At 48.1% G+C, this 14,732-nt stretch overlaps 1 long non-coding RNA gene across 1 annotated transcript; it reads left to right on the top strand.

Moving 5' to 3' along the window:
- The first annotated feature begins 10,941 nt into the window (after positions 1–10,941).
- Positions 10,942–12,284, top strand: LOC114806135. The gene is made up of 2 exons (XR_003754223.1): positions 10,942–11,205; positions 12,064–12,284. It is a non-coding gene; the product is annotated as an uncharacterized LOC114806135 (long non-coding RNA).
- Positions 12,285–14,732: the final 2,448 nt, after the last annotated feature.

The raw sequence follows: 14,732 nt of genomic DNA, 5'->3' as shown, positions 1-14,732 counted from the left end.
CGCTTTCAAGCGCTGTGCACACAGTAAACATTCAGTAAGTACCACTGATCGACTGAGTCATTGACCGATGGATCGATCGAATGAGAAGGGAGCCTTCTGGATCATCCCTCTGAGAAGGGGCTCGCTTAGCAGAAAATCCTTTTCATCCAAAATCTTTCCACCTTAGCTTTGAGAGCCTATGGATTAACTGTTCTTACCATATTCTAGCCCCGGCCATTATTTTCTTTGGAGGGTACTGAAAGATGTCATTTGATTGCCGTATTGGCCATGGCTATCAGAGATTCCATCAAGCGCTTCGATTTCCTGATTCCTTGGGGAGACTTTCGATATATAAGGGAAAGCTTCATTCTCCGCAGTTAACAGGAAGAGGAGGAAAAGGAAGAGAGCTTGGGAAAAGTCCCTGGTGATCCTCTGACAGAGCCAGGTAAAAACGAACGAAATTGTAGAGATAATTTTTTGGATTTAATTTTCAGCTCTGCGCCAGTCGGTTTAACGAGCAGGGTGTTTATTAAACACTTACCTGCCAAGGCCCGAGGTAAAAACTATTTAATCAGATAGGATCCAGACCTTGTCCCACAAGAGGCTCTCCTTCTAGGAGGAAGGAGGGGAGATTTTTATTCCTTTTTTTCTAGATGAGAAAACCGCAGCCTAGAGAAGTGAAATGACTTGCTCAAGGTCACATAGAAGGCCAGTGGGGAAGCTGGGATTAGAACCCAGATCTTCTGACTCCGGATCTTGGGCTTTTTCCACTAAACACACCGCTTCTCGAAAGCATCTCCTCTGGACTGTAAGCTCGGGTCTGCTAATTCGGTTGGACTGGACTCTCCCAAACGCTTAGTAGAAGCAGTTCAGAAAAGCAGCGCGGCTTAGTGGAAAGAGCCCGGGCTTGGGAGAGGACGTGAGTTCTAATCCCAGCTTCGCCACTTGTCTGCTGTGTGACCTTGGGCCAGTCACTCAACTTCTCTGGGCCTCAGTTACCTCATCTCTAAAATGGGGATTAAAAGTGTGAGCCCCTCGTGGGGTACCCTGATTACCCTGTATCTACCCCAGCGCTTAGAACAGTGCTTGTCACATAGTAAGCGCTCAATAAATACCATTGATTGATTGGAAATTGATTCAAGACGAACTATTCTTTGGGAGACAAATGGACATTTTCTCTCCTTAGATAATCCCCAATTAGTCATGTTTAAATAGCAGGGGGAAAGGAGGAGGAGATTTTACTGGTCCAGACTAGAATTTACTCACAAGAATAATCTATTCCAAGTGGCCATCTAAGGGGAAGATAGTTCTGCTTCCAATCTGGCAAAAAAACAGTAACTGAAGACAGCGAGAATCAGATGGGTTCAAATAACTATCCAGAAAGGCACCGTCCTCGCTAACTAGAGAAAATGGTGGAAAGGACTTAAGTTTCTCTTCTTCCGCTTCTGGGGATCAGACATCTGCTCTAGACCCGGGTAAGAGAACGTGGACGATAGCAAAATAATTTCTATTTCAAGTTTTCACCTTGTTCTCCATTTCCCTCCCTCTTAGACTTTGAACCCCATGCGGGACAGGGATTGTGTGTAACCCACTTTACTTATATCTCCTCCGGTGCTTAGAACAGTGTTTGGCACCTAGTAAGTGCTTAAATAAGTAATTATAAGTAATAAGTAAGTGCTTTGCAGCGTGGCTTAGTGGAAAGGGCCCGGGCTTGGGAGTCAGAGGTCGTGGGTTCTAATCCCGGCTCCACTGCTTGTTTGCTGTGACTTTGGTCAAGTCTATTCACTTCTCTGTGCCTCAGTTACTTCATCAGTAAAATGGGGATTAAAAGTGTGAGCCCCACGGGGACAACCTGATTACCCTGTATCTACCCCAGCGCTTAGAACAGTGCTTGACACCTAGTAAGCGCTTAACAGATGCCATTATCATTATTATTATTGTTATTAAATACCATAAAAAGTAGTTGATTAAATGGCTTACCAAGTGAGTGGGCGAGAAATTCAGGAGTTCTCCTTATGGGTAGGGAATGGGCTGCTAATTCTGTAGTATTGTCCTCTCCCAAGCGTTTTGTACAGTGCTCTGCTCATACTAAGCACTAAATAAATATCATTGTTTGATTTTTTAATGGCATTTGTTAAACACGCACTACGGGCCAGGCACTGTACTAAGCGCTGGAGTAGATACAAGCTAACCAGTTTAGACACAGTCCATGTCCCCCACGGAGCTCACGATCCTAATCCCCATTTTACAGATGAGGAAACTGAGGTGCAGAGAAGAGAAGTGACTAGCCCAAGGTCACGCAACAGACAAGTGGCGGAACCGAGATGAGAACCCGGGTCCTCCTGACTCCCAAGTCCCGGGCTTTAGCCACTGGGGTCATGCTGCTTCTCCGGGATATTTCTCTTCAGACTCACTTTTCTCCACGTTCTTCCAGGAATCAAGGCGGATGATGTCTCTCCTCTGGGGTTTGGTTCTTCTCTGGGGTCTCGTCTCGGCGGGCGAGGCCAAGGTGCTGAAACCTCCAAAGGCTGGTCAGTTCGGTTTCCCCGATGCTGAGTCGGTTCTCATCCAGGGATTTCCAACCGGTGGTAGTTAATGATAATGGTGGCGTGGAGTGAGGGGAAAGAATAATAAATAAATAAGAAGAATGATGGTATTTGTTAAGCCCTTACTATGAGCCAGGCACTGTTCTAAGATCTGGGGGAGAGAGAGTTGATTACCCCACGTGGGGCTCCCAGTCTTCATCCCCATTTTCCAGATGAGGTAACTGAGGCCCAGAGAAGTGAAGTGTCTTGCCCAAAGTCCCACAGATGGCAAGTGGGAGAGCGGGGATTAGAACCCACGACCTCTGACTCCCAAGCCCGGGCTCTTTTCACTAAGCCACGCTGGAGAAGAGAGTGGGGAAGTAGGAAGGAGAGAGCTGACTGAGCAGCTTAAAGTTGAGGACCAGAGATCGATGTGGAGAGAGAGGGGCAGCTTTTGGGGGATTTGGGGGAGACAAATACAGTTTCCATCGATCAGTGGGCTTTTTTTGACCACTAACTGTGTGCAGAGCACCGTCCTAAACGCCTAGGGCAGTCCCTTCTGACCGTGGTCCGTGTCTTCAGGTGTAATCCAGAATCTCGTGCCAGGCGTTTCGGACCTTGGCAAGGATTTGCTCAATGGTAAATTTCCATTATTCACCCATTTTCGCACTCAGTCAATCCATATATTGATGCTACTGATGCCTGTTCTTGTTTTGAGGCCTGTCTCCCCCCTGCTCCACCGTGAGCCCGTTGTGGGCAGGGATTGTCTCCCTTTGTTGCTTAATTGGTCTTTCCAAGCGCTTAGTCCAGTGCTCTGCACACAGAAAGCGCTCAGTAAATACGATCGAAAGAATGAAAAGTATTTATTGAGCACCTACTGGTCTCAGAGCACTGCAATAAATACTTCGCGGAGGGGAATAGAATCAATTGTTCCAGTTCCTGCCTTCAAGGGACTTACAGTCTAGTGGGAGAAATGGATAGTCAATCGAACGATGGTGTTTATTGAGTGTTTACTGCGTGCAGGTCTCTGTACTGAGCGCTTGGGAGGGAACACTGTAACAATATTGGTTGATATCTTCACTGCCCGTAAAGGAGGGGGCTTAGAGTCTACAGTTTCAGAAAGGCGATGTGGGCAGAGAGCGAAGCAAAGACAGAGTGGAGCAGAAGGAAACTTCCAGGAATCTTCTCTTCTCCAAAATGCCCATCGGTTGTAAATTTTCACACGTGAGCGTGTGGGAGAGGGGTTTCTGACTCCGCTCTGTGTCTTCAGGTGTAAGCGACAATCTCATCCTTGAAAATGTTCTGGACAAGGACTTGATCAATGGTAAGTTTCAATTAATCATTCATCCAATCAGTCGATCGAATTTATTAAGCCCCTATGACGTGCAGTGCAGAGCACTGTACCAAATGCTTCCGAGGGTGGAATAGAATTAGTAGTCCCGGTTTCTTCCCTCAAGGGCGTGGGAGAAGTAGATATCGATCAATCAGCGGTTTTTATTGAGCGCTTTCTGCGTGCGGGGCACTGGACTAAGCGTTTGGAAGAGGCCAACACAACACAGTTCATTTATTCAATCGAATTTATCCAACGCTTACTGTGTGCAAAGCACTGTACTAAGCGCTTGGGAGAGAGTTGGCAGACCCGATCTCTACCCACGAGGAGCTGAAATCTAGAGGGTATTTAGAGGTCACAGTTTCAGAAAGACGATGGGGGCTGAGCTTGAAGCAAGGACAGAGGGAAGCCGAGAGAATCTTTCCCGAATCTTTTCTTCTCCGAAACACACTTCGGTTGTCAATTCTCCAATCTGAGCTTGCGGGTGAGGGGCTTCTGACCGTGATCCGTGTCTTCAGGTATAACCCAGGATCTCATTCCGGAAGTTACAGATCTTGGCAAGGACTTGCTCCAGGGTAAGTTTCCATCAGCCAGTCTTTCATTTTCTCCCTCTCAATCCTGATTGCCAGTTTTGATACCTGTCTCCCCCGTTTAAGATTATGAGCCCGTTGTGGGCAGGGATTGTCTCTCTTTGCTGTTGAATTGGACTTTGCAAGCTCTTAGGACAGTGCTCTGCACACAGTAAACACTCAACAAATACGACTAAATGAATGCACAGTATTTATTGAGCACCTACTGGTTTCCAGTCACTGTAATTAATACCCTGGGGAAAGGAATTAATAGTCCCAGTTCCTGCCTTCAAGGGACTTAACAGTCTAGTGGGAGAAATGGATAGTCAACTAACGATGGTGTTAATTGAGCGCTTACTGTGTGCAGAGCTCTGCGCTAAGCGCTTGGGAGGGGACACTTTAACAATATTGGTTGATATCTTCACTGCCCGTAAAGGAGGGGGTTTAGGGTCTACAGTTTCAGAAAGGTGATGTGGGCAGAGAGAGAAGCAAAGAGAGAAACTTCCCCGAATCTTCTCTTCTCCAAAATGCCCATCGGTTGTAAATTTTCAAACGTGAGCGTGTGGGAGAGGGGCTTCTGACTCTGCTCTGTGTCTTCAGGGATAAATGACAATCTCATCCTTGAAGACCTTCTCGACAAGGACTTGATCAATGGTAAGTTTCAATTAATCATTCATTCAATCGATCGTATTTACCGAGCCCCTAGGATGTGCAGTGCAGAGCACTCTACTAATTGCTTCCGAGAGGTTGGAATAGAATTAGTGGTCCCGGTTTCTTCCCTCAAGGTCATGGGGGAAGTAGATATCGATCAATCAGCGGTGTTTATTGAGAGCTTAATCTGTGCGGAGCACTGGACTGAGTGTTTGGAAGAGGTCAGCACAACAGTTCATTTATTCAATCGAATTTATCGAATGCTTACTATGTGCAAAGCACCGTACTAAGCGCTTGGGAGAGATTTGGTAGACACGGTCTCTACCCGCAAGGACCCGACAGTCTAAAGGGGATTCAGAGGCTACAAATTCAGAAAGATGATGGGGGCTGAGAGTGAAGCAAGGACAGAGGGAAGCAGAGACAATCTGTCCCCGAATCTTTTCTTCTCCAAAACACACTTCAGTTGTCAATTCTCCAATCTGAACTTGTGGGTGAGGGGCTTCTGACCGTGATCCGTGTCTTCGGGTATAACCGAGGATCTCGTTCCAGACGTTTCAGATCAGAAGTTTCCATCAGTCATTCATTTTCTCACTCAATCAATCCAAATTGTCAGCTGTGTGACTGTGGGCAAGTCACTTAACTTCTCTGTGCCTCAGTTACCTCATCTGTAAAATGGGGATTAAGACTGTGAGCCCCACGAGGGACATCCTGATTCCCCTGTGTCTACCCCAGCGCTTAGAACAGTGCTCGGCACATAGTAAGCGCTTAACAAATACCAACATTATTATTATTATTATATATTGATGCTACTGAGGCCCGTTCCTTAGTTTTGGTGCCTGTCTCCCCCCTTTTAGACTGTGAGCCCGTTGTGGGCAGGGATTGTCTCTCTTTGTTGCCGAATTGTATATTCCAAACGCTTAGTCCAGTGCTCTGCACATAGTAAGCGCTCAATAAATACTACTGAATGAATTTATTGAGCACCTACTGGTTTCAGAGCACTGTAATAAATACCTTGAGGAATGAAATTAATAGTCTCAGTCCCTGCCTTCAGGGACTTACGATCCAGTGGGAGAAATGGATAGTCAGTTGAACCGTGGTGTTAACTGAGCGCTTACTGTGTGCAGAGCTCTGTACTAAGCGCTTGGGAGGGGACACTGTAACAGTGTTGGTTGATATATTCACTGCCGGCCAAGGAGGGGGCTTAGGATCTGCAGTTTCAGAAGGACGATGTGGGCAGAGAGCGAAGCAAAGAGAGAGTGGAGCAGACGGAACTTCCCGGAATCTTCTCTTCTCCAAAACGCCCAGCAGTTTTAATTTTTCAAAAGTCAGCGGGTGGTTGAGGGGCTTCTCACTGTGATCTGTGTCCAGATCTAAGTAAGGATCTCATTCACCCCATTTCGGGGCTCAGTAAGTTACAGCTACCCGTGGAGTTTATTGAGCGCTTATTGTGTGCAGAACACTGTACTAAGCGCTTGGGAGGGTCCAATACAACGGAGTTGGCAGACAGACTCCCTGCCCACAACGAGTTTACAATGTAAAAGACAAGCTTGCGAATTTCCCCTTCGGCGCGCTCTCTTCGGAGTTCGGGAAGAATTATTTTCCAAGGGCTAAGAAAGTTATCATTATCGTTATTGTTGTGATTCTTGTTATCATTATGTGCTTTTGACTGAAAACTCTCTCCATCCCCAGTCCAGGACCCGATCAATTCCATTTTGGATCTAAAAGAGAACCTGGGCCAAGGTAAGATGACCTTTGAGGAGTCTCATTTCTCTCCTAGAAGACATTGAAACCTCTAGAAATCTCACCAGATGGGGTGGACTGGTCAGCTTCTCAAGTACTGAGTGATCCCTAATCAATCCATCAATGATAATGATTTAGTGCGAACTCTATGGAGAGCACTGTACTGAACGCTTGGGAGAGTCCACTACGACGGAGTTGGGAGATACGTTCCATGCCCGCAGGGAGCTTCCGGTCTCTGATCTCTCTTTCCAGCTCTCAAGAAGGCGCTTCTGGACTTGGAACTACCTAGTATCCTCAACAAGCTTCCGCTCTTGAATATCGTGAATTCCGAGACTTCCCAGTCCGGTGGTCTTCTTGGGGGGATCTTTGGGGCCGTCAACCACCTGACTTCTGGCCTGCGGGATATCGTCAAGTGAGAGTCCACTCGTAAAACTGGCATACCTCTAACCAGAAACGGAGAGATCATTTGGGGGGTGACTTTAGTTGAGGAAGGAAATGCACGTGGAGGGATGGATGGGTGGATGGATTGGAGAGGGGATGGGTGGGTGGATAGGTGGGTGGATGGATGGATGAAGGATAGGAAAGAGCTGACCTTTCCCTTCCCATGGTTGCCGTTTCTTACAGCATCAAGGTGATAAATGGCCATCTTTTAGACATCGGGATTGAATCCACCGAGAATGGACGTGGAGTTTATGCCAGGATCCCCCTCAGCTTCAAAGTTGTGGTCAAAACGTAGGTCTTTTTTGGTGTTTGGGGCGGGGGACTGAGAGCCCTATGCGGAAGGCCCAGAAGAGCAAAGTCACTTGCCCGGGGTCACACAGGAGACAAGTGGCAGAGCCGGGATTAGAACCCCCATCCTCGGACTCCCAAGCCCAGGCTCTTGCCACTAGGCCACACTCCTTCGGGTTGTCGCCTATGATGTTGTCGTGGTTAACGCACAAAGTGACTGGTGCTATTTTCTCCTCTCCTCCTCTCCTCTCTGTCTTCACAAAGCTTCGGCTCAGAGAGAGTGCCTCCTTCCCAGACAGGAACTCTCCCTCCATGCCCACCCCTGGCCCCACTCCCGCCCCGAGGCTCTCTTTTAACGTTCAGTACAGAGCCCTGCACACAGTAGGTGCTCAATAAATACCACCAATAATCGATTGATCATTCCCCTGATTGGTAAACCCCCTGGAAAGTTTCAAAGACCACGGGGAGGCGTTCTAAGAAGCAACGCTAACCTGAATTAGCAACGACTTCCGTCAGTCAGTCAGTCAACCGTATCTATTGAGCGCTTGGGAGAGCCCAAAAGAACAATAAACACACATATTCCCCTCCTACAACGAGCTGATGGTCTAGAGGGAGAGACAGACGTGAAAAGAAATAAATAAATGAGAAATGTGGACATAAGGGGTGTGGGGCTGGGAGGGGGGCGATGAAAAAAGGGAGCGAGTCAGGGCGACGCAGAAGGGAGGGGGAGAAGAGGAAAGACGGGCGCAGTCAGGGGAGGCCTCCTGGAGGAGGAGGTGGGCCTTCAGTAAGGCTTTGAAGCGGGGGAAGAGTCATCGCCTGTCAGATATGAGGAGGGAGGGCCTTCCGGGCCGGAGGCAGGACTCGCTCCCCTCTCACATCCTCTCTCTCGTTTAGACTCTTGAAGTTGGAGTTGCTGGAGTTCGACGTCGCCATGGACCTGATGGCTGAACTGAAGATGGAGAAAGACAAGAGCGGGAAGATCTCTCTGGTCGTCGGGGAGTGTCGCAGCGATCCCATCAGCTTAAATATCGAAGTTCTCAACGGGTGGGTTTCTCCAGGGAGGAACATCTCCCTAGACCGTGGGTCCTCCTCCGCATTCAGCCCACCGTCTTGCTCTTTTAGGTTTTTTTTTATGGTATCTTACTAATCAGTCAGTCGTATTTGCCGAGCGCTTACTGTGAGCAGAGCACTGTACTGAGCATTTGGTGAATACAATATAATAAGAGACACATTCCCTGCCCACAGAGCTAAGGGTCTAATGATGCTCCAGGCAGTCTTTTAAGTACCTGGAGAGATATGAGGTAATCAGGTTGGACCCACATGGGGCTCACAGACTTAATCCCCATTTTTGCGGATGAGGGAATTGAGGTGCAGAGAAGTGAAATGATTTGTCCAAGGTTCAGACAGCAGACGGACAGAAGAATCAGGCTCTATCCACTAGACCACACTGCTTCGCTAAGAGAAGTGAAGTGACTGGCCCAAGGTCACACAGCAGACAAGCAGCAGGGCCACTCACTCCCCTCCTGTATATCCACTTCTTTCTTTCAGGGAGTTGTTCCGGCCCCTGCAGAAGATGGTAAACAGAGTGATGAATGGCTTGATAAATTTTTTACCCAACATTGTGCAAGGACAAGTGAGTTGAAAATTCAGTGCTGGGCTCAACCGGGGTGGGATGGAGAGGGGAAGATTGTCGAGATCCATTTCTTGCAAATATGGGGGACAGGAAAGAGTGATGGAAACAGAGAAAGAGAAACAGAGATGGGAAAAGAGAGCGAAAGATGGGAATGGAGGAGAGAAACAGATAGGAAAGAGGAAGAGAGAGAAACAGAGACAGGAAAGGAGGAAGAGAGAAGAACAGAAAGAGAAAAAGAGAGAGACTGACAGGAATAGAGAAAGAAACAGAGATATAAAGAGTGGAGAGAAACAAAGACAGGAATAGAGAGAGTCAGGAAAAGAGGAAGAGAGAGACACAGAGACAGGAAAGGAGGAAGAGAGAGGAACAGAAAGAGGAAAAGAGAGAGACTGACAGGAATAGAGGAGAGAGAAACAGAGATAGGAAAAGAGGAGAGAAACAGACAGGAAAAGAGAATGACAGGAATAGGAAAAGAGAAACAGAGATATAAAAAGAGAGAAACAGAGACAGAAAAAGAGATGAGAGAGAAACAAACACAGGAAAAGAGAAAAAAACAGAGACAGGGAAGGAGGAAGAGAGAAGAACAGAAACAGGAAAAGAGAGAGACTGACAGGAATAGAGAAGGAGAGAGAAAAAGAGAGAATGACCGGAATAGGAAAAGGGAAACCGAGATATGGAAAGAGAGACAGAAAAAAAGGCCGGAGAAAAACAAAGACAGAAAATGAGAAAGAAACAGAGTTAGGAAAAGAGGAAGAGAAACAGAGACAGAAAAGGAGGAAGAGAGAAGAACAGAAAGAGGAAAAGAGAGACTGATAGGAATAGAGAAAGAAACAGGGATACAAAAAGAGGAGAGAAAGAGACAGAAAAAGGCGAGAGAGAAACAAGGCAGGAAAAGAGAAAGAAACAAAGTCAGGAAAAGATGAAGAGAGAGAAACAGAGACAGGAAAAGAGGAAGAAAGAGGAACAGAAAGAGGAAAAGAGAGAGAATGACGGGAATAGAGAAAGAGAAACAGATTTAAAAAGAGGAGAGAAACAAAGACAGAAAAAGAGGACGAGAGAAACAGACGAGAGAGAGAAATGCAGAGATAGGAAAGAAACAGGGGCAAGAAAAGAGGGTCATTCTCGGTTCGGGGGACTCCCAGCTTTTTTTGGGTGGGGGGAGGTGGTCACGGCCTGCTCTGCTCCTTTTCAGGTCTGTCCTCTGGTCAACCGAGCCTTGAAGCTGGTGGATCTCTCGGGCATCAGCCAAGTCATCGGTATGTCTGGGTCTCCCTCCCTCTTCCCTTCTCTTCCTCCCTCTCGCCCTTTCTCTATCCCTCAGTTTCCTTCTCTTTTCCTGTCACTATTTTTTTCTCTTTTCTTGCTTGTGTTTCTTTCTCTTTCTCTATTCCTGTCTCTGTTTGTCTCTCCTCCTCTTTTCCTGTCTGTTTCTTTCCTGTTTCTTTCTCTTTCTCATTTCCTGTCTGTTTCTTTCTCTTTTGCATTTCCTGTTTCTCTTTCTTCCGTTTTTCTTGTCTCTATGTTTTCTCTTTTTCTCTTTCTCTTTTCCATCTCCATTTCTCCATTTCTCTCTCTTCCTCTTTTCCCAACTCTCTCTCTCTCTTTTCCTGTCTCTGTTTCTCTCTCCCTCTTTTCCTCTTTCTCTCTCTCCTTTTTTCCTATTTTTGTTTCTCTCTCTCATTCTCTCTTCCCGTCTGCCTCTCTTCTACTGTCTTTCTTTCTCTTCCTCTTTTCCTGTCTGTTTCTCTCTCTTCCTGTTTCCTTCCCTCTTTCCCTTCAAACAAGTATATTTATTGAGCACTTACTGTGTGCCGAGCTCTGTACTAAGTGCTTGGGAGAGTCCAGAGCTCTCTGACTGCCTGCCTCCCTACCTCCCTGTCTACCAACTCTGTTCTCTCGGCCTCTCCCAAGCGCTCAGTACAGTGCTCTGCTCACAGGAAGCGCTCAATAAATACTATCAATGGATTGATTTTTCAGAGGGCTTCATCCAGGCTTCTTAAACGTGAGGTCTTCGGCGGAGGAACGCGCGCCCTTTCTTGCGGACGGGTGAGAGTTTGGCATTCCACACACCGACCTTTCTTCATTTTGCAAACAGTATTCAATCGAGGGGTGGGGGGCAGATACGAAGTGGGAAAATGTTTGAGCTCTAAAAGCAGACGGATCCGATCGATCAATCGGGTGGTGGCATTTATTAATACTATTATTTGTTGATAATCATAATGATGGTATTTGTTAAGCACTAGGCCCTGGAGGAGATACAAGGTTATCGGGTTGTCCCACGTGGGGCTCACAGTCTTAATTCCCATTTTACAGATGAGGTCACTGAGGCACAGAGAAGTGAAGTGACTTGCCCAAAGTCCCAAAGCTGACAAGTGGAGCGCTTCCTTATTTATGATTCTTATATATTATTTATTGCTTTATTTTATTAATGCTGTGCATCTATCTATGATTCTATCTATCTTGACGGTATTGATGCCCGCCTACTTGTTTTGCTTTGCTTTCTCCCCCTTTTAGACTGCGAGCCCGTCTTTGGGCTGGAATTGTCTCTATCTGTTGCCCAATTGTACATTCCAAGTGCTTTGTCCAGTGCTCTGCACACAGTAAGCGCTCAATAAATACGATCGAATGGATGAATGAATTCTAAGCGCTGGGGAGAGTCCAATACAGCAGAATTAGCAGACAAGTTCCTCCTCTTAAGGGCTCAATAAATACCATCGATTGCCCTCTAAGCCGTCAGCTCCACGTGGGCAGGGAACACGTCTACAAACTCAGGGGCATTGGACTCTCCCAAGCGCTCAGTACAGCGCCCCGCGTTCCGTAAGTGCTCATTAAACACCACCGGTGACGATGACGACGATGAAGCGCTTGGCAGATAACACAGTTATCTTCGTTATTTCTCCTCAGGGATGAACCCTACCGTCTCTCACCACCTCCACGGTTTCCAGGGGAAACGTCGGATTTCCTGATTTCCCAATTTCTCTTGGTGGCTGCCGCTGTTTGCCCAAGGATAATCCCCTACTTCTTGGAGAAACCAGCCTTGGGGGGCGTCGTGTCCCTGAACCGTGGATAGTGGATCTCGAATTACTCGTTTCCTCCTTGCAATAAAAACTGCGCGTTCTCTCCAATCAATCCGTGACATTTATTGCGCGCCGTGAACCGAGTACCAACCCTTCAGTCAGCAGGATTTACTGAACGCCCGTTTTTTTTAAGCGTTATTTGTTAAGCGCTTACTACGTGGCGCGCACTGTGCTAAGCCCTGGGGTAGGGTGGTCTCTGCCTGACTCGGAACTCCCAGTCTAAGCCTGGGAGGGAGAACCGGCTCTGCCACTTGCCAGCTGGTTGACCGTGGGCAAGTCACTTCACTTCTCTGTGCCTCAGTTACCTCATCTGTAAAATGGAGGTTAACCGTGAGCCTCACGTGGGACAACCTGATGACCCTGCATCTCCCCCGGTGCTTAGAACAGTGCTCCGCACAGAGTAAGCGCTTAACGAATACCGACATTAGTATTATTATTGTTAACCGGGATTTCATCCCCATCCCCGGGCAAGGAAACGGAGCCCCGGAGAGGTGAAGTGACTCACCCAAGGTCACGCAGCGGTTACGTGGCGGAGCTGGGATTAGAACCCAGATGACTGGCGGTCCCCCAAGCCTCTGCACTAGATGCCCTCCCCTCCCCGTCGCCCGGGGCTGGGAAAGAGCCGCCCCTGCTGGGGCTGGAGGCCCCTGGGATTCCAGCTCCTGAAGGAAACAGACTCCACCATTGTTCTGTCGACGCTCTGGGACGTAGCGAGGCCTAGAGGATAGAGCCCGGTCCTGGGAACCAGAGGACCCGGCTTCTCATCGTCTGCCGGGTGACCTTGGGTTAGTCACTTCACTTCTCTTGGAGCAGCAACGAGGCCTGGCGGATAGACCCTGGCCCCGCGAGTCAGAAGGACCCGGCCTCACATCACTTTTCCGCTGGGTGACCTTGGGCCAGTCACTTCACTTCTCTGGGCCTCGGTTCCCTCATCTGGAAATCGGGGATGAAGTCGGGGAGCCCCAGCGTGGCTCAGTGGAAAGAGCTTGGGCTTGGGAGTCCAAGGTCAAGGGTTCGAATCCCGGCTCCGCCGCTTGTCAGCTGTGTGACTGTGGGCGAGTCACTTCACTTCCCTGGGCCTCAGTTACCTCATCTGGAAAATGGGGACGAAGACTGTGAGCCTCAAGCGGGACAACCTGATTACCCTGTAATGATGATGATGATGTTGGTATTTGTTAAGCGCTTACTATGGGCCGAGCACTGTTCTAAGCGCTGGGGTAGACACGAGGGAATCAGGTTGTATCTACCCTAGCGCTTAGAACCGTGTTCTGCACAGAGTAAGCGCTTAACAACACCAACATTATTATTATGTGGGACAGGGACTGGGTCCAACCTGATTAGCTTCTGTCTCCCCCAGCGTTTAGAACAGGGCCCGGCGCCTAGTAAGCGCTTAACAAGAAAATGAGGGCTAATCAAATGCCGATTTTCAAAAAGATGCTTAACGAATACCATTAAAAAAAAAAACTCTCTGTCACCGAACGGGTTCACGGACCATAATCCTCGCTTCCCCCCCCCGCTCTAGACCGTCAGCTCGTTGTGGGCAGGGAATAGGTCTATTATATTGCTCTTCCGTCCTCTCTCAAGCGCTTAGTCCAGTGCTCTGCACACAGTAAACGCTCAATAAATACAAGTGACTGCCTGAGACACCCTGAAGATGCGTTCAGTGAGGGCAGAGCCGGATCCTCATCCTCTTCGAAGAAGATTCAGTGGGCATTCGGAGGGGGACGGAAGGTTGCTCAGAGAGAAAACCCTGGGAGTCAGAGGTTGTGGGTTCTAATCCCGGTTCCACCGCTTGTCCGCTGTGTGACTGTGGGCAAGTCGCTTCCTTTCTCTGGGCCTCAGTTCCCTCATCTGTGCAATGGGGATGAAGACTGGGAGCCCCACCTGGGACAGGGACTGTGCCCAACCTGATTAGCTTGGATCGACCCCCGCGGCTGGCACGTGATAGGCGCTTAACGAATATTTAAAAAAACAACACTGGCCAGTCACTGGTCAACAATTCAACATTTCCTGAAAGGAAGCAAGTGAGCAAGGTGGTAGGACGGTGACAGGGCTAGATGGTAAAAATAATCATAATAATAATACGACGGTACTTTTTGAGCCCTTACTATGTGGCAGGCACTGTACTAAATGCTGGAGGAGGCACAAGCAAATCAAGTTGGACCCAGTCCCTGTCCCATATGGGGCTCCCAGTCTCAATCCCCATTTGACAGATGAGGGAACTGAGGCCCAGAGAAGTGAAGTGACTGGCCCAAAGTCACACGGCAGCCAAGTGGCGGAGCCGGGATTAGAACCTGGGATCTTCTGACTCCCAGGTCCCAGATCAATGCCTAGTAGGCAGGTACGGTGTCTTCTGACTTTTTAAAAAATAATATTCGTTAAGCATTTATTATGTGCCGGGCACTGTACTGAGCGCTGGGGAAGATCCAAGCTAATCAGACTGGACACAATCCCTGGCCTTCAGGGGGCTCATAATCACGGTCTTTGATTCTCTCC

The sequence above is a fragment of the Ornithorhynchus anatinus genome, chromosome 21 (genome assembly GCF_004115215.2).
Source record: "Ornithorhynchus anatinus isolate Pmale09 chromosome 21, mOrnAna1.pri.v4, whole genome shotgun sequence".
Classification (NCBI taxonomy): domain Eukaryota; kingdom Metazoa; phylum Chordata; class Mammalia; order Monotremata; family Ornithorhynchidae; genus Ornithorhynchus; species Ornithorhynchus anatinus.
The sequence above is the reverse complement of the archived record's forward strand: the minus strand, read 5'-3'. Positions and strand labels throughout refer to the sequence as shown.